This window comes from Natrix helvetica (assembly GCF_964273705.1).
Source record: "Natrix helvetica genome assembly, chromosome: 2".
Classification (NCBI taxonomy): Eukaryota; Metazoa; Chordata; class Lepidosauria; order Squamata; family Natricidae; genus Natrix; species Natrix helvetica.
Genome location: NC_138552.1, coordinates 283,798,182 through 283,818,196, shown reverse-complemented (window position 1 = coordinate 283,818,196; position 20,015 = coordinate 283,798,182). Strand labels below are relative to the sequence as shown.

The 20,015-nt window shown below is 44.6% G+C and overlaps 1 protein-coding gene across 6 annotated transcripts in view; it reads left to right on the top strand.

Moving 5' to 3' along the window:
- CALN1 (calneuron 1) overlaps positions 1-20,015 on the top strand; it is a 402,285-nt gene that overhangs the window by 149,354 nt on the left and 232,916 nt on the right. Inside the window, exon 1 of one of the 6 annotated variants that reach the window (XM_081941441.1) lies at positions 18,731-18,859. The exons of 4 other annotated variants lie outside the window; for them this stretch is intronic. The gene's annotated coding sequence lies outside the window, so the exon portion shown is untranslated. Of the gene's footprint in view, positions 1-18,730; positions 18,860-19,122; positions 19,229-20,015 lie in introns of those variants that run through there. One more of the 6 variants, XM_081941442.1, reaches the window with a different exon arrangement.

Genomic DNA, 20,015 nt, shown 5'->3' with positions numbered 1-20,015 from the left:
CAGAGTTTCTGACCCAACATTTTGGTTGCTAAGCAGGAGCGTTGTTAAGTGATACTATATAACACTTTTAATTAAGCGGGTACCTTGAATAAACATAACTTTGAGTTTCAAATAATACTGATTTTGTTGTTGTCTTAGGTGACACCTGTGAAAAAAATTCAGTGCTGCTCAGGCATAAAAATGTGCCGCTCAAACACTATACTTTTCTGCTCACACTGAAAAAAAATTAGAGGGAACATTGCCAGGTACAAAATAATCCACTCCCTAATATTTCTGTCAGGGTTCCAAGTAACACATTCCGTTCAATAAGAACTCCGAGGCGGGCAAATTCTTCAAAGAACATTTTATTAGGACCTATTGCCACATTCTTGGTGGAAAACCAGCTCTAAGTTGCCCCCCCCCGGAGTCTCCAGTCACATGGTCCAATCGGCATACAGTCCAGTTGCTAGGTGACCTCAGTCTCCACCTTTTCAACACCTGCACCAATGTCCTTGATTCCCAGGGGAAAGAATTTTATTTGGGCTACAGCACCCCAGCTATCTCTACACCAGGGGTGTCCAAACTTGGGAAATTTAAGACGTGTGGACTTCAACTCCCAGAATTCCCCAGCCTGGCTGGCTGGGGAATTCTGGGAGTTGAAGTCCACACGTCTTAAAGTTCTCAAGTTTGGACACCCCTACTCTACACCCTTCTTCCTGGTCCCTCAGCTCCAGGCTGGGTCAGCCCTGAAGCCGTGAGAAGAGAAACCCTCTATAGAAAACTACAAAAAGAAAATGGCCACAGTTTAGCCAACTTCATAGTTGGCAATTTCACAATTTAACCGTACACTGAGACGCAGTCCTTACACCAGACAAGAATTTCACAATTTCTTGGCAACTTGAAGATTTGTGGACTTCAACTCCCAGAATTCCATAGCCAAAATGCCGGGAGTTGGCATCCAACACATCTTTCAAACTGCCAAGATGGAGAGACCTTGTTATCCATCCCTATGTCCCTTTCCCAACCACTCCCAGTCATGATCCTGGCTTTCAGATAGGACAATTTTCCAAGCATTTCTGTAGACACTAGGACCTGAAAAATGGAATTTTCTTCATTCAAAAGAGAGGCTTTATTGTAGATGATTAAAGACAGGGTGAGCAACTTACAGCCCATACGCCATACGCCTGTTTTCAGTAAAATTATATTATTACTCCCATCAATAATAATATTTATACTAATTAAATATACTGTGAAGACTTGACTTAATTCTTAGGTCTGGGGTTAGGGTATTGGGTAAGAGAGGTTTTTTTCCCCTTGATGGTATTATATGGTTTTATTGCAGCGTAGAATCATAAAGCTGGAAGGGACTTTGGAGGTCTTCTAATCCATCTGTCAGGGTTCCAAATGGTATCCTCTATCAAATGAGAATCCGAGGCTAGAAATTCCTCAAAGTTCAAATTTATTTAAAAAGCCATGTTGGCATATCTGGGAAAACCCGATTCTGAAAGCTTCCAGGTTTTCCACACCCAGTTGAAAGTTCAAGACCCTGCCCCAGCACCCACATGACCTCACATGGTCCAATCAGTCACTGTCACAAAAGAAGATTCCTCCCATCCAGGTCAGTCCAGGTGCAGGGACAAAATGACCTTGAGTCTCTGAGAAGGAATGTTATTATGGCTACATATCTCCCAGGCTCCATACAATCCCCCCTCCCAGTTTCCCACAGTAGAATATGTTTGAATATGTGGCAGGCTTGAGGCCTAATACAAAATGGCTTCTAAGCATGACACATCCCTTTGGCTAAGGCAGGAGTTGTTACTCTACCCCAGACAAATGTCTATCCAAACTTTTCTTGAAGACTTCCAGCAATGGAGCACCCACAATTTTGGGAAACAAGGTGACTACCATATTTATCGGAGTATAAGTCGCACCTCCCCCCCCCCTAAAGAGCATGGAAATGTTGGTGCATCTTATACACCAAATACAGCCGTTTTTGGCCTCCCGAAGCCCTGCCCCTGCATCCCATTTTGGCCAAAAAGGGCAAAAAGTGGCCTGTTTTTTTGCAAAAATGGAGGAATTTTTGCCTTCCCCCAGCCCCCAGGAGCACTCTCCAGGCTTCAGCGGGGCTGGAGGAAAGCAAAAATGCCCCCAATTTTGTGAAACACAGCCCGCTTTCCACCCGTTTTTTTGCAAAAACAGGGGCGTTTTTGCCTTCCCCCAGCCCTGCTGAAGCTTGCAGAGTGCTCCTGGGGGCCAGGGAGGACAAAAATGTTTTTTTCTTACTTAACTCTTTGAAATCTTGGTACGTATTATAGTCTGAAAAATATGGTAACTGTTGTCACTGTCAGGAAATCTCTCCTTAGTTTCAGGTTGGATCTCCCTCTGAGGAGCTTCCACCTACAGGTAGTTGACATGACCATAATTAACCCCAAATTTTTTGGTGTCAAGTGAGACATTTGTTAACTGAGTTTTGCCCCATTTTACAACATTTCTTGCCACAGTTGTTAAGTGGGAAGTTAATAATCTGCTTGTGAAGGGAATCTGGCTTCCCCTTTGACTTTGCTTGTCAGAAGGTCGCAAAAGGGGGATCCCATGACCCTAGGGTGCTTCAACCCTCAAGAGTGTGAACCAGTTGTCATGCATCTGAATTTCGATTACATGTGCATGGGGATGCTGCAAAGGTTGTAGCTGTGAAAATTGGTCACAACTGAACTGTTGTAAGTTGAGGATTATCTGTATGGCTTCTTGTCCTGCCCTCAGGTGTTTTGGGGAATATGTCAACTGCCTCTTTCCTGTGACAGCTCTTCAAGAATTGGAAGATAACTATTATGTCACTCCCTAAGCCTTGTCTTTGTGTGGCTAAACATACCTTGCTCCCTAACTGTTTCTCATATGGCTTAGTCTCCATCTTCTTCTATCTTCTATCTTCTATCTTCTGTCTTCTATCTTCTATCTTCTATCTTCTATCTTCTATCTTCTATCTTCTATCTTCTATCTTCTATCTCCTCCTCCTCCTCCTCCTCCTCCTCCTCCTCCTCCTATCTATCTATCTATCTATCTATCTATCTATCTATCTATCTATCACCTATCTTTCTATCTAATGTGTGTGTGTGTGTGTGTGTGTGTGTGTGTGTGTGTGTGTGTATGTTCCAGCATAACTCTGGAAAGTCTTACACAGGTGACGTACCCTCTGGAGATAAATACTGTGTGGGTAAGACACCCCTAACACCCCTCGGGGGGGGTTCTATTAAAATACAGCCTGTTGTGCCTTTAAATGGCTTCTAATGTACTGCCCTAAAATGGCATCTACTATACAATGCCATGGAGTTGCCATTATAATGGCTTCACGGTACCCCACAAGGGGGCTCCCTCTGGTAAGGGGGAAAATCCAACATTGGTCCAGACATTTTCCCTCTATAAATAAATACCCGGGTGTTCTGACCTCCCCCCCCCCACCTGTGAATAAACCAGAACAAGGCTTGGCTGTTTGCCACTGTTTAATTACTGAGATAATGAATCCTTTGGCTGCGGGCCCAGACAACTCACGTTCAATAGAGCAACCCAGATAATTCAAATGAAGCAACGCAGATAGTCCAAATGAACAGACACAGCTAGAGTACACAGATAGATTTTCTTAACTACTAATTTGAACTGTTGTTTCCTGCAAATGTCCCCTCCCAACGCCTCACCTATCATCTCTCTTGGGAGGGGCCAATCCACAACCACCTGTGCTTAATCATCTTCTGTGAATCTGCCTACAGAGTTGCTGCTTCTGTTTCTCAGCCCTTCTCAATCTAGCATCAGGGACAAACTGCCTTTGATTCTTCCCACTGCTCCATGCCTCAGGCGCCTCCTGGTGGCCAACCAGCCTTTCTGGTCCCTGCTCTGAGTCTGAACCCTGCACAGGGTCCTCCACATCATCCAGGACAGACTCATATGGTTCCTCACTATCCAAGTCCATCAGCAGCTCAACCGGATCCTGCTGGGCCACAACACCCGGGGATGGTGGGTTATCAGCTAGTCTCTTTATAATCTTAGTCTCCAGTCTTCTTATAATATCATCTCTGACCTCTTTACAGGACCACAGCCTTCTTGTTTCTCTTTTTAAATTTGTATTCATTTATAGTGGTAGGCTGCCCAGAATCTTTTCATAGTTGGGCAAGCTCAAAATTTAAGAATAAAAATGCATGCATGCATACATACATACATACATAATTATATGCACCGTACAAATAAAAATAAATAGCAATGCAAAAATCCCATTCAATAGAATTAGTTCATAATTTAACAGCCAAACAAGTAATCAAGTATTAACAATCAAATGGAAAACAACAACAGTTCACATTTTAAACAATACCTGCAATATGATTGTGTACCTAGAATCCATAAAGAATTAAAACAAAACAGATATTAATTTACAGCTGCCAAGGTGAATAAGAGGGAAAAAATGGGATAACCAGGAGCTACATTGATCTGCCAGTAGAATAAGTAGTATCTCAAAATACTCTCTAAAGGCCATCACACTGTTAGGAACTGGTGCGATTAAGCACTAGCAATGAACCCCAGGTCGAGGTTATAACAGAGCAACCCTGTAAAGTATACGCAGCGTGCGATAGATAAAGCAACCACACTGAATAATGGATAGTAAAGTAACAAAATAAATCTTTACTTTTTGAAGAATATAGCAAAATCCATAAACACAGCCAAAAAGTCATACACAGAAAAAGCAGTCCAATACTACCAAGATAACTTGGATACAAGTAGCAAATAACTTACACACAGTAAGTAGTAGCAACAGTAGTAACAGTTAGGCAGCAGTTATCATACAGCAATCAAGAGAGAGAGAGAGAGAGAGCAACAACATCAGCTGCAATTTAAAGGCTGTAATCTACTAATTAGCAGAGCTCCTCTCTTAAAGATACATAACATGCCTTGTGCAATATATTGTCTACCCAACTTGTTGGTTACACCCTAACACACACTTTCAAAGAGGCAATGGGAAGGAAGGAGTTCATTCCAGAGTTGTGAGAGTCTGAAGACCACAACATAGGAACAGAAGATCTTGCTTTGTTGTTGTTAGTTGTCCGACCCATCGCGACCCCATGGACAACATTACTCCAGGGCTTCCTGGACTCTACCATCCTCTAGAGTCCATTTAAGCTCATGCCTACTGCTTCAGTGACTCAGCCACCTCATTCTCTATCCCCTTCTTCTTTTGCCCTCAATTGTTCCCAGCATTAGGCTCTTCTCCAGTGAGTCCTTCCTCCTCATTAGGTGGCCAAAGTATTTGAGTTTCATCTTCAGGATCTGGCCTTCTAAAGAGCAGTCAGGGTTGATCTCCTCTAGGACTGACTGGTTTGATCACCTTGCAGTCCAACGGACTCGTAGGAGTCTTCTCCAGCACCATAGTTCAAAGGCCTCCATTCTTTGGTGCTCAGCCTTCCTTTGGTCCAACTTTCACAGCCATACATTACTACTGGAAAAACCATAGCCTTGGATATACGCCCTTTTCTTGGCAGGGTGATGTCTCTGCTTTTTAGTATGCTGTCTAGATTTGCCATAACTTTCCTCCCCAGGAACAAGCGGCTTTTAATTTCTTGGCTCATCAAAGCTCAACAAAGCTCATTTCGGCAGTCAATTCCAAAACTGCATCTTACATTTAACTAACATCTAGTATCCAGCCATCATTGCTTGAAGTTCTTTTGAGAAAGGGATTGACAACATATTATATTATCTATAATTATAACAGCCTGGATACTTTCATGTAATTTTGCTTAGAAGAACATATAGGATTGAAGTAAAAAAATAAAATACCATCAGATAAAGGGAGTTCCCCCCTCCCCCCACCTCTAGAACTGAAGAAGTTTCTTGGCTGAGAATCAAAACATTTTCAAAGAAAAAATGAAGAAAGTCCAGTTTCCTTTCTGAAAAGCACCTTTGGGACAACCATGACCTGAATGATTGAGAATCTCCATAGACACATCAGCCCGTAGAAATTGGATCCAGGACCAATGGGCTCTAAACACAATTTGAGCCATATGTGATTTATACTGGCTTTGACTGAAACAAGGAACCAAGAATGAGCCCTGGGAGGAAATGAGATTTGAAAATAGCACGGAATGTCCAGAACAACCTGAATGAATTAACTCTAAGGGATGAAATGAGATACTTTAAACACCTGCTAGGAGGCAACTGCAGTAAGTTAAGCAGGAACCTAAAGAGGTTGCAACAATAAAGCTGCCCTAATCTGGGTCAGAAACTCTGGACCCTAAGAAGATTCAGCAAATAAAAGTCAGTAGCCTTTACTATTCAAGGAACGCGGTGGCTCAGTGGCTAAGACGCTGAGCTTGTCAATCAGAAAGGTTGGCAGTTTGGCGGTTCTAATCCCTAGCGCCGCTTAATGGAGTGAGCTCCCGTTACTTGTCCCAGCTTCTGCCAACCTAGCAGTTCGAAAGCACGTAAAAATGCAAGTAGAAAAATAGGAACCACCTTTGGTGGGAAGGTAAAGTGTTTTGTGCACCTTTGGCATTTATTCATGCTGACCACATGACCATGGAGACGTCTTCGGACAGCACTGGCTCTTTGGCTTTGAAACGGAGATGAGCACCGCCCACTAGAGTCGGGAACGACTAGCACATATGTGTGAGGGGAACCTTTATTTTTTGAATATTTACTATAAGCTCAGTGACAAAGCATGAAGTCCTCTGATCCTTGATCCAAACTCCAGGGGTGTAAGTGAAGGAAATTGGGTTTATCTGGGAACCGCATAGAAAAACAGAAGGAAAGTACAATTGAGAAAAAAGTGACCGGCCAAAATGTGATGATCACATTTTGTACACCATTCCCCACTATTAAAAGGGATTGCTTCCAAGCACGATTGTCTTGGTCTCTCATTAGCAAGATTTATTGAAAAGAATAGAAAGTTTTTACAAAATTCCAGCAATTGAATATTTCCCATTGTTGGAAGGAAAATCTGGTCGGGGTTTCAAGCTGGGAGAAAGGTGCTGGAAATAAAATGGAGGCTGACTGGCTGCAAGGAAAGAAGGTTTATTTGGATTCCAGAAACTTCATTGACAGAAGCAAATGTTTCTGGGATGGCTGACCCCTTGATTTAGGAATGGATGGATTTTTATAGGGTTTTGAGATGCTCCAGGGGGCTGTTCATTGAAGTGAACCTTGTGTCTTTTGCTATTCCAGTGGTGGTGGCTAAATCCTATTATGTCCCAAAGGTCATATCCTGTTCTTAGAATTTGGGTGGGGGATGTAAATTTTAATCCCATTAGCTCCAACCTTCTCTGTGTTGTGTTTATGAATAGATTGGCCTAGTCTTCTTAATGGGCACAAAATATCCATTTCTAAAGACTTCAGGAATCTCCTGGAAGCTGTTTTACTATGCGGGAAGACTGGGGCTGCTTTCTGCCTTTCAGAGCATGTTCCTTCATTTTTCCTTTGGGGAAATATAATATTCCGCCTCTTTTAATTTGAAGAATAAAGAATATTTTAATCTGGGGAGGAGGGCTTTGTACACCATTGAGAACCAATATTTGGAATATTTCCCATTTAGAATAAATTAAATCCCTCTACATTAGGGTGGAGAATTTATTTTTTATTTTCTAACAGCCTTCCTGTGAACTAGTTTTTCTTCTTTAAAAAGGCAGCCTTTTCTTCTAAAAATAACAAGCTTGCCCCTGGCTGTTTATGTAGCGATTTTCTGAATCTTCATCAGTCAAGGAACCAATTCTTACATCCATGTTCAAACTAAAACAATGGGAGGCATCCAAGATGAAATACTGATATGATATTCTGATTGATGGCCTTGTGGGATGAACTAGATCAGAACTGAAAGTTAAGCTGATTCTACTTTATTGTAGAGATACATTGACAGAGTCATACAGATTCTTGCAGATTGACAGAGTTGGAAGGGACCTTGCAGGTCATCCAGTCCAATCCCCTGCCCAAATCAGAGACCCTACACCATTTCTGACAGATGACAGTCCAGCCTCTCTTGAAAGCCTCCAATGATGAAGCTCCCACAACTTCCAAAGGCAACTTCTATTCCATTGGTTGATTATTCTCACTGTCAGAAAGTTTCTCCATATTTCTAGGTTGAATCTCTCCTTGATTACTTTCCATCCATTATCCCTTGTCTGGCCTTAGAAAATAGCTTGACCCCCTCCTCTCTGGGGCAGCCCCTCAAATATTGGAACACTGCTATCATGTCTCCCCTGGTCCTTCTGTTCACTAGACTAGCCATGCCCAGTTCCTGTAACCATTCTTCATATGTTTTAGTCTCCAGTTCCCTAATCATCCTGGTTGCTCTCCTTTGCACTTTTTCTAGAGTCTCAACATCTTTTTAAGAGTGTGGTGACCAAAACTGGATGCAGTATTCTATTCTGTTGTCTTACTAAGGCCTTATAGAATGGTATTAGCCCCTTACTTGTCTTGATTGTATCCCTTTGTTAATGTACTTTAGGATTGCATTGGCTTCTTTTGGCTGCCGCTGCACACTGCTGGCTCATATTTATCTGGTTGTCCACTAAAACTCCAAGATCTATCTCACAGTCACTGCTATTAAGCCTGATTTCACCCAGTCTATATGTGTACTTTTGGTTTTTCTTGCCTAAGTGTAAGACTTTACTTTTCTCTACATTTAATTTCATTTTGTTAGATAGGGCCCAGTGTTCATGCCTGTCAAGATTTATTTATTTATTTATTTATTTATTTATTTATTTATTTATTTATTTATTTATTTATTTATTTATTTATTTATTTATTATTTATTTATTTATTTATTTATTTATTTATATATATTTGGTGCTTCTAGACCGCCCCCTCTCCCAAAAGGGACTCGGGGCGGTGTACAGTCCATAGAGAATATCACAAAATACAATTAAAAATACAGTTAAATATGTACAGTTTGGAGGAGGTTAAAATGCAATTAAAAGAACTGTACAAAGCTATATAAATATAAGTTATAAATCCCTAAAACAGACACAACAAATTAAAAAACCCCTAAGATAACCAGATAATAATACATTTGCCAGGAGGGACAGTTGTAATTATGCCAGGCCTGCTAATCGGAACAGGTGGATCTTGACTCTATCTTCTAGGATGTTAGCTATTCCTGCCAGCTTAGTATCATCTGCAAATTTGGTAAGTTCTCCTTCTATTCCATCATCTAAGTCATTTAAGAAGATATTGAAGTGTACTAAGACGTCTGTGAAGTTTCCAAGAGTTGCCTTAATTAATTTATGAGCGCCAAGACAAGGTTAAAAAAACAACATTCATTTATTAGGACTAACATCTTGGCACGGACTTCTGTGTAGCTGAAACTAAATCCCACTTAATGGCGTCTGAATTTTACCCCCATCTCCCCTCCCCTCTGGCTGAGGTCATCAATCACATTCTCCAACAGGATGTTATGGCAGGGTTCTGGATATGTGCATTCACATCCCAGTACAGAAATATGAGACTTTTACTCTGGCCAAAAGTATGCATGGCATCCACCCCCCCCCCCACTTCTCAAGTTGATAGTAGTCATGGAAATGCTTTAGGTGTTGACATCCGGCTCCCCTCACTTCCTGAAAGCGACTGTCAGGCCTGCAGAGGTTCCTTTAAGAATCTTTGGTCTGCCACACCTTCTTATAATCTCCTATGTGTTTCATTAGTGTAGTAGTTGGGAGGGGGGAATAGAAAGGAGTAGGATTGTGGAATGTATTGTTTTGATTCTTTCTAGAAGCTCAAGGTCATCTTTTGTCTCTGCACCTCGACACCTGACCGGAAGCAAAGGGGTGTAGATGCCAGTGTGGAAGATGATGATTGGAACGTGTGATGAATTATGGGGTGTGGGGATAGATCATGAACTTTCAACTGGGTGAACTCTCAGGATGTAAATCAGAGTTGAAATTTCATAGCACAATGCCAACATGCCTGTATTATTAAATTGGAACTTTAAGGATGATTCTGTTCTGGACTCTGATTTACTTTTGCATGGTATTTGGAACGCTGACATCGGCCTGTGTAAAACAAAGCAATTTGAGTACAGGTGTATAACTTAGGGTTGTGTCCCTCCCCCAGGCTTGCTTGGATTTTCTGCATGGAATTTTGCTATGAGGCGATCAGCCTGGATATTTCTACTTTTCACCCAAGATGCCTCCGATAATGGGTAGCCTTTCCACTTGATTAAGTATTGGAGTTGTCTCCTGTGCCACCTTGAATCAAGGATTCGTTGAACTTCATAATGGGTTTGGTCCCCTATGACCATAGGGCCCCGGGGCTCCTGGAGTAATGGTCTCAGAGTGGATCCAACCACGGGTTTAAGAGGCTGCTATGAAATGCTGGGTGTATTTTCCCCAACAATCGAAGTAGTTTCAATTGCACTGTAACTGGGTTGATGATCTTTACTATGGGGAATGGTCCTATAAACTTTGGCCCCAGTTTCTTGCTAGGCAATTTTAATCTCAAATATTTTGTGGAGAGGTAAACCTTCTCTCCTACCCAGAATGGCCGTTGCGGAGCCCGGTGTTTAGCTGCCTGTTTCTTATAGGTTTGTGCTGCTTTAGCTAGTGCCTTTTTGACATTTTCCCAGGTTGATTTCAGCATCGACATCCAATCAGTCAAGCTGATCAACTGAGGGGGGGGAGGGTCCCTTGGATACTCAGGCATTGGGATGAAGTCCATACCGCTCACTATTTTGAACAGCGTGAGTCCTGTGCTACTGTGAACAGCATTATTGTATGCAACCTCAGCAAAAGATAAAATGTCTGCCCAATTGGACTGCTGATAGTTCACGTAACACCTCAGGTACTGCTCTATCATGGCGTTCAGTCTCTCTACTGCCCCATTGGTGCTCAGATGAAAAGATGAACTAAGACCCTGAGATGATCCAATGGACCACAGGAGCTCCCTCCAGAACTTAGCCATGAACGGGACCCCTCTGTCTGAGATAATTCTTCAAGGTACTCCATGCAGTCGGTAGATATGCTTCACAAACAGTTTAGCCAGCTTGTGAGCCGAGGGTAGTCCTCTACAGGGTATGAAGTGTACCTGTTTGGAGAAGAGATCTATTACAGTCCAAATCACCGTGTTTCCCCCGCATTTTGGCAACTCTACTATAAAGTCCATTGCGATCTCCTCCCATGGCCTTGTTGGGTCTGCTACTGTTTGCAGCAGTCCGGGGGGTTTTCCTGGTCGCTTCATTGTGGCGCAGAAGTGCAACTCTTCATGTAACTATCCACATCTTTCTTTATGCCAGGCCACCAGAATTGCCTCCGGGCTAAGTGTAAAGTCTTTAGAAACCCCAAGTGGCCTGCTGGTTTGGTGTCGTGACTCCTCTGGAGAACTAGGGTACGTAGGGATTCTGGGACATAGAGTTTCATCCCCTTCCATGCAAGTTCATCTCTTTTCGTCAAGATGTGTTGGTTGTTTTGGAACCAGGGGTCTGCTAGCAGTTCAGTTTTGAGTCTCGTGGTTAGGTCGCTTGTGGGTTGGTCTTGCCGGTCACAGTGCTGCCGCCTGGTGGTTACTTGGGCAGCTGTTTGAGTAGCAGGAATGATGGCGTCCACTACGTGCTCCCATTCACATTTGTACTGCGGCATGTGGGAGAGGGCGTCAGCTAGAAAGTTCCTCCCGCCTGGAATGTGCTTTAAGACAAAATCAAAATGATTGAAGTATTGAGCCCATCAGACTTGTTTGGGTGATAGTTTCCATGGGGTCCTAAGCACCTCCAGATTTTTGTGGTCAGTCCAGACTTCGAACAGTTTCTGGCTTCCTTCTCCTATCAGGAGGCAGAGGGGGGCTGCACTCCAGTCTGCATCTCCTCCCTTCAACAAGATCAGATGTCCCTCCCCTCTCTTTTGGGCAGCATGATGGCCCCTCATCAGCAAGGGTGGCTCGGTAAAAATCCTCCCTCTGTTGCTCTTTTGCATTCCCTCGGGATTCCATCTGCGGCTTTGGGAGCCTGGCTTGTTTCCAGTCCCACCTCCACTCCACCCTTGCCAGCTGACTTGAGACCCTTCCCTGTATCTGAGGACTAGGGCAAGGTAATTTCACCAGTACTTATCTTCTCTTGCTTCTGCTTCTGAGTTTTGCCGCATACCTCCAGCTGCAATCAATCTCCTGCTGCCTGATTTTCCCTCCAAGCAACACAAACATTGGAGGGGAGTGCTCGGAGAGCCCGGGCTTCAGGAAACCCGGGAAAAAAATATTTTAAAAGTCAGTCTCGGCTATTTGTGAAGTTTCCAAGAGTTGCCCTAATTAATTTAGGAGCCCCAAGACAAGGTTCAAAAAACCCACATTCATTCATTAAGACTAACATCTTGGCACGGACTTCTGTGTAGCTGAAACTAAATCCCACTTAATGGCATCTGAATTTTACCTCCGTCTCCCCTCCCCTCTGGCTGAGGTCATCAATCACATCCTCCAACAGGACGTTATGGCAGGGTTCTGGACATGTGCATTCACATCCCAGTACAGAAATATGAGACTTTTACTCTGGCCAAAAGTATGCATGGCATCCCCCCCCCCACTCTCAAGTTGGTAGTATCATGGAAACGCTTTAGACGTTGACAACGGCCCTAAGACGGAACCTTGTGGTACCCACTACTTACTTCCCTCCATGTAGATGTCAACCCATTAAGGACTTCTCACTGAATACATTTTGTCAGCCAGTTATGGTGATGCTATCTATCTGTCTATCTGTCTGTCTGTCTGTCTGTCTGTCTGTCTGTCTGTCTGTCTGTCTGTCTGTCTGTCTATCTATCTATCTGTCATCTATTTATTTTTATAGCTTGGGGTCTACTTTGTCGAATGCCTTGCTGAAGTCTAAAAGTACATACATACACCATCTCCTTTATAGTTGGGTAAACTAAGAAGGATCTCTTCTGACCCCTCCTATTATTCAACTATGGGCTAATCCCTTCTCTTATCTGAGTGTCCTCTTGGCAGGATCTCTTTGCCCAATGTATTGAGGTCTTTCCCCCATGCCATCACAGGAACTCGCTCAAGGATTCTAAATACGAAAAGAGGAAACAGAGACATGTATCAGTGAATTAATCACAAAAAGGATGCAAGCAGGGGTCCTTTAACAAAGGATGAAGAACAGCATGCTTACAAGAGTCTAGAAAACTGTGGTTAAACCAAGTGAGTAATATAGAGCACAAAAAGAAAAAGGAGAGTTGGAAAGAAAGATAAGGATCAGCAGGGGAAGTAGTTTAAATAATAATCGTACTATAAGGAATGTAGGGACAGCCCTCCATAATTTGTCAAACTTGTCTTGTGAAAAACAGATTAAATTTAAAATGCAGAAGGAATTGACAATTAAAAAAGATAGTGAAGCACTGCTCCTGGAAAGGAAGGGAAAAAGAAAGTACTTGCCAGTTGATTTGTAGAAAAAATGCCAAGAGAGCTCCAGAGTCTATTTTCTCATTCAGAACTAGATGGTAAGGTGGAAAAATAGCTGTTGCTTGAGACTGAGACTGAATAGTAGCTAAAAGAAAACTTCCCCCTTTTGTGAGGCCATACAGAGAATCCTCAACATATAACAAGTGGGTGTCAGGGTTCCAAATAGCATCCAAAATTAAATCAGAGTCCAAGGCAAAGTATTGCTCAAAGTTCCAATTTATTAAGAGAGCCATGTTGGCACATCTGAGAAAACCCGAATCTGAAAGCTTCCCGGTTTTCCCCACCCAGTTGAAAGTTCAAGTTCTTGCCCCCACACCCACAAGTCCATCACATGGTCCAATCTTCCACTGCCATGCTGGCAGTTCCACCCATCCAGTTCCAGTCAGGTGCAGAGACAAAGGATGACCTTGGCTTTCTAGAAAGGAATTTTGTTATGGCTATATAGCATTTAACTCCGTACCATCCCCCCTCCCATTTTCCCACAATAGAAAAGGCATAGTAGAATAATAGAAAGTATGGCAGGCCAAAGATCCAAAAGAAGTATAGCTGCAGGCCTGACATTGGGACCGTAATTTCTGTTGCTAAGCAAGGCAGTTATCTTGCCTGATTTTACGACCTTTTTTGTAACCATGGTTGTTAAGTGAATCATGCAGTCATTAAAAGATCCAGCTTCCCCCATTAACTTTGCTTGTTGGAAGATGGCTGGGAATGGGGAGATACATTGCACTGAGATGCTGCAACCATAGTAAATACATGCTCGTTGCTGAGTGTCCAAATTTTGATCATGTGACCTTGTGGATGCTACGCTGGTCATAACTGCAAAGACCAGTCATGAAGTCACTTTGTTTCAGTGCCATTGTAACTTCAAACAGCTGTTAAACGAATGAAGGACCACTTGGATAAGTGCACATTTGATGGGATGGATAATTTTTACCTGTTAGTTTCAGCAAGAGTGGGAAGCAAGTACACCAAGATCATTGTAGGCATCATAGAGTAAGGTTCTACATTTAGGCAACAAAAATGGAATGCACAGGTACAGTATAGATGATACCTTGCTCAGTAGTAGTAACTGTGAAAGGGATCTTGGAGTCCTAGTGGACAACCATTTAAATAGGAGCCAGCAGTGTGCAGCAGCTGCCAAAAAAGCCAACACAGTTCTAGGCTGCATCAATAGAGGGATAGAATCAAGATCACGTGAAGTGTTAATACCACTTTATAATGCCACACTTGGAATACTGCATTCAGTTCTGGTCACCACGATGTAAAAAGGATGTGGAGACTCTAGAAAGAGTGCAGAGAAGAGCAACAAAGATGATTAGAGGACTGGAGACTAAAACATATGAAGAACAGTCGCAGGAACTGGGTATGTTTAGCTTAAGAGAAAGAAGGATTAGGGGAGACATGATAGCAGTGTTCCAATATCTCAGGGGTTGCCACAAAGGAGAGGGAGTCAAACTATTCTCCAAGGCACCTGAGGGTAGAACAAGAAGCAATGGGTGGAAACTAATCAAGGAGAGAAGCAACATAGAACTGAGGAGAAACTTCCTGACAGTTAGAACAATTAATCAGTGGAACAGCTTGCCTCCAGAAGTTGTGAATGCTCCAACACTGGAAGTCTTTAAGAAGATGTTGGATAGCCATCTGTCTGAAACGGTATAGGGTTTCCTGCCTAGGCAGGGGGTTGGAGTAGAAGACCTCCAAGGTCCCTTCCAACTCTACTATTGTATTGTATTGTATTGTATTGTATTGTATTGTATTGTATTGTATTGTCTGCAGTCTGAAAGAGATGTTTATTGAGAACATTTTAGTTGTTCTGGCTGGCAAGAGAACTATATTTCTAACGAGTTTACATCGTACAATCAATAGCATATTGATTGATCATGGTTCTAAGGTACGACAATAAACCAGTGTTTTTCAACCTTGGCAACCTTAAGATGCGTGGACTTCAACTCAACCTATGAACTGGGGGATTCTGGGAGCTGAAGTCCAGACATCTTAAAGTTGCCAAGGTTGTGAAACACTATATTAAATTACAGGAGAGAGCAACTTAGAAGGAAGGAGAAATTTCCTGACAGTTAGAACAATTAATCAGTGGAACAACTTGCCTCCAGAAGTTGTGAATGCTCCAACACTGGAAGTCTTTAAGAAGATGTTGGATAACCATTTGTCTGAAGTGGTGTAGGGTTCTCTGCCTAAGCAGGGGGTTGGACTAGAAGACCTCCAAGGGCCCTTCCAACTCTGTTATTCTAATCCTGTAAATTCTGAAAGAGCTCAGAAGCTTTCTTTGACCTCCATAAAGAGATCTGCTCAATGTTAATCCTTCATTCTTAAAGCTGTAGCATGGCATTTACCGTCTCTCTCCTCCCTAATCTTGCATCCTTGTGATAGGAAAAAGCAATTTGGATTAGCCCAAAAGGTGTTTTTTCAAGAAGCAACTGGACTTTCCGGTTTTTCTTTGGAGACTCTTAGAGCTGAAGAAGCTTCTTGGATGAGAAGCGAAACGTCTTCAAAGAAAAACCAGTAAGTCCAGTTGCCTTGTGAAAAAAACACCTTTGGGACAACCATGACCTGGATGACTGAGAATCTCCACAGGCAGTCTAGGTGTGGAATGCTTCACGAGTTGACATTGGATTAAGTTCCTCAAGGCGCCATGTTGCTGGTCAGCTGCCTGTTGATTTGGCAGCCATGCAATCTCAAATGCAACCAATGGTCAGCTTGATTTCCATTGTAAGTGCTAAGAAACATGTTGTCTGAGAAGATGGGGTGAACATTTGGGAATGGAAGGAAAGAAGTGGGGTGGAGATAAAATTTGTTATAAATAGGATTAGTGGTTCCAGCAGTGGGATTCACTTAGGTCAGGGGTGTCCAAACTTGGGAACTTTAAGACTTGTGGACTTCAACTCCCAGAATTCTGGGAGTTGAAGTCCACAAGTCTTAAAGTTCCCAAGTTTGGACACCCCTGACTTAGGTTAACTACCAGTTTGCCACGGTAAGCGCACGCACACATGCTTGCATCGTGCGTGTGCCTTCCGCGCATGTGTGCAGCCTTCCATGCGTGCACTTTACTCTCGTGTGAGTGGGTGGAATAGCAGTTCGCCCCTACTGGTTCAGGCCAACCAGTCCAAACCGACTGAGTACCACCTCTGAGTGGTTCCTTTTTCCCCACAGCATCCCAGGCAAAGCTAATCCCTTATCCCTAGTGACCTAAAGGGCTTGTCTGTGTAGTTTTCTTGGCAAAAATACAGGCATTATTTACCATTTCCTTCTTCCATTTTTTAAAAACTTTCTAGAATAGATTCCACCTCTGTTTCTTCATGGAACAAACTAAATCTGATCCTGGTTATCCTTTCTATTTTAAACTCAATAAGGGCAACAGGTTGAACGGTGTGGTGGCCTAGTGGTGAAGATACTTGCCTCCCATTCAGAAGGTTGAGAGTTCAATCCTAGGTAGCAGCATATGTTTCTCTCCTAGGCCACAAAGAAAAAAAGATCTGCTGCGAACTCCGCATATGCGTCAGGAAGGGCATCCAGCCAGTAAATGCTCAGCTCTTTCCAATTCTACTCTGAATAGGGACTACAGGGTCCTAAAAAAGGAAGTCAGGATAACAGGTTAACTAGGTTGACATTAAAACCTGCAGCAGAATTCACCAATCCCTGCTCACCAGCTGTTTTGCCTGCATTTGGGCTTTAATTGAAATGTCATTGGGGAAAAAATGTATGCATTGCGCTCCCATTTGACTTCAGCTTTCCTTCCCTCCTGCTCAACCCATTTGTTTTCTATCCATCTCGTTGGCAACCATGGATCGTACTCCATACATCTGATGAGGTGGGCTCAAGTCCAAGGAAGTTCACCCCATAACAAACCCATTTGTCTTCAGGTTGTCACCCAACGTGCTGTATTTATTATTTCAATATAATTATCCATATACTCTGATACAGATTTTGGAAAGTCCGACTAAGATAAATGGGATCGAAAGGCATCATGCTGTTATTATGATTATTACACTACAGAGCTGGGTCTCAGGAGTTCTGGTTGCATTAACAGAGGTGGATCTTGAACATTAATATAATATTAATATTGTTATTATTGGGCTAAGGAGCTAGAAGCCACACTAAGGGGACAAATAGGATTCAAAGAATTCTGAACGTCTGTATGATGGTGAGTGATGATGGCTCTGATTTTTAGGTCTTTGCAAATATTGTCGTTGTCATCATCATCATGATTGTATTGCATGCTAACTCTGCCCACTGCCAGGAGTTCGATCCTGACAGGCTCAAGGTTGACCCAGCTTTCCATCCATTAGAGGTCGGTAAAACGAGGACCCAGATTGGGCAAGATGCTGACTCTGTAAAACGCTTAGAGAGTGCTGTGTGAAGTGGCATATAAATCTAAGTCCTATTACCATCACCATCATCAATCTTGTGGGCTCTTCCATCACCCCATCCCTACATTCACCCGGAGTAAGAAGAACGGCAAAGGCAAGATGTGAAACCCTTCTAAGAGGTGGCGGATGACAGCAGGCGCGGAAAGGGTTACCGGGGACCCCAACGTTCGGGAACCACGAGGATCGGTCGCTTCCTTCTCCTCCTCCTCCTCCTCCTCGCGTGCCGAGTTTTGACGTGGGCGAGACGAATCGGGAGGAGTTGGAGGGCTTGCCGACTCGGAGCAGGATTGGTCTCCCACCGCCCCCATCTTCTCGGCTGCCAGGGCGCTCGGCCGGCCGGCTGCGTGGCTGAGCCGCTGCCAGACCAAGGCAGCTACCCCCCTCCACTCGCTCCCCCATTGTTGCGATCTTCCCTCGTTCTGCATCTTCACCTCTCTGTGTGTGTCACTCCCTCCCTCCCTTTCTCTCTCTTTCTCTCCCACCCTCTCTCTCTCTCTCATTCTCTCTCCCCCTGCCCCCATTCTCTCTTTCTCCCATCCTCCTTCTCTCTCTCTCTCTCTCTCCCTCCATCTCTCTCATTCTCTCTCTCTTCCTCCCTCTCTATCTCATTCTCTCCCTCTCTTCCTCCCTCCCTCTCATTCTCTCTCTCTCTCTCTCTCTCTCTCTCTCTCTCTCTCTCTCCCACCCACCCCCGTGACAAGCGGAGGCGGGCGGGGCCCTCGGCCATGGCCACCTGCTGCGCGGATTCGCCGCCGAGCTCCACGCACGTCCGGGACCAGCCGGGCGCTCGGGGGGCAGCCGGGCGCACCTGAACCCAACGGACCCCGCCTTCCAGCCAGCCAGCCAGCCGGGCGCTCACAAGCTTCCCCCGAAGGGAGGCTTTATGCGGAGGCTTCCGAGACCCCCTTGGAGGCCGGCGCGGGTTCCTCTGTCTCTGCTTTCGGGGGAAGAGGTCGGGGAGGAGGGGAGGATCCGGCCGGCAGCCCCCTTTAACGGCCTCGCCATTACCGGAGGCAAGGAGGAAAGCTGTCGAGACCTACCGCGGAGCAGCGGGAGGCAGACCTGTAGGAGCAGCAGAGCCGCCTGCCTGGAAGGTGAGCCCCGCCGGTCCGACGCCCTTGTCCGGTTCGCTAGAGATCTTCTCCCCTTAGCTGGGGTGGGGAGGGGAGGGGAGAAGGGGGGCGCAGGGTCTTCTCCGACGTGCCCAAAAGGAGGCGCGGCGCCCGGAGATGCCCTCGCTCGTGGGGAGAGGAGGGGAGGAGGAGGAGGAGGAAGGGGGGCCGTGACTTTAGGGCAAGGCGGCCGTCCGGGCTGGTTCGGTGTTTTCTTACGGGCTCGGGAACCGAGCACCTGGCGCGGGAGGAAGCATCCCCTCTCCCGAGACCTGTTGGCACCCGAAGCCGCCGGCGAGAGGGAAAAAGGGGAGCTGCTGGAGTTGACCGAGCGCCATCCAAGTCGGGGAGGTCTGTGCTCAAGTTTTCACCTCTTCGTGCCTGTTTGTGTGTGGTTTTGTCTGTGTGTGGTTGTGTGGGGCGAGTCTAAAGCGGCGCCGTTTCCAAGCGCGCTATGTGGCGTCCAGGTTCGGGAACGGGGCCCGGGGCGAAGCAGTTGCTGGTGGAAGACTTGGTTGAAGATGTTGTGTGGTTTTTTTTGTTTTTTTGTTTTTGGTGAGGGGAACTGTAATCTTTGGGTCGTGGGAATTTGTTACCGGAGTCGCAAAAGGCAGCAGCAGCAGCAGCAGCAGCAACAACAACAACAACAACAACAACAACAACAACAACAACAACAACATTTCCTGGGGATCGTAGTTTACCGCCTTCTCTTAAACACACTTGGCTTCTAAATGTAAAAAAGAGGCCAATCTTTCTTCAAGATCCCTTGCTACCAAAAGACCCTCAGCCCCATGTTCCTCTCCTAGTTTGGACTGCAGTGCCCATCGTTCTCAACTGGGCTAATGGGTGTTAGCATGAGAGAAATCTCCAGCTGGGGAAGGCAGATGTATTATAAACCTCCTTCTCTTCTCCCTGCTCATTTCCATGCTGTGCTTCTCTCCATCCTTATCAAGGTGTGTGTGTGTGTGTGTGTGTGTGTGTGTGCATGCATAAGTATTAACACTTGAGCAATTGTGCCCTAGACAGGTGGCCAAAATGGAACGAGATGGAGAAATGTGTGGCAGGTCTTGAACCCCTGCAAAGGTCCCCCACCCCCACCCCGCTTCCTCCCACAGAGAACACATAACAGATACATAAC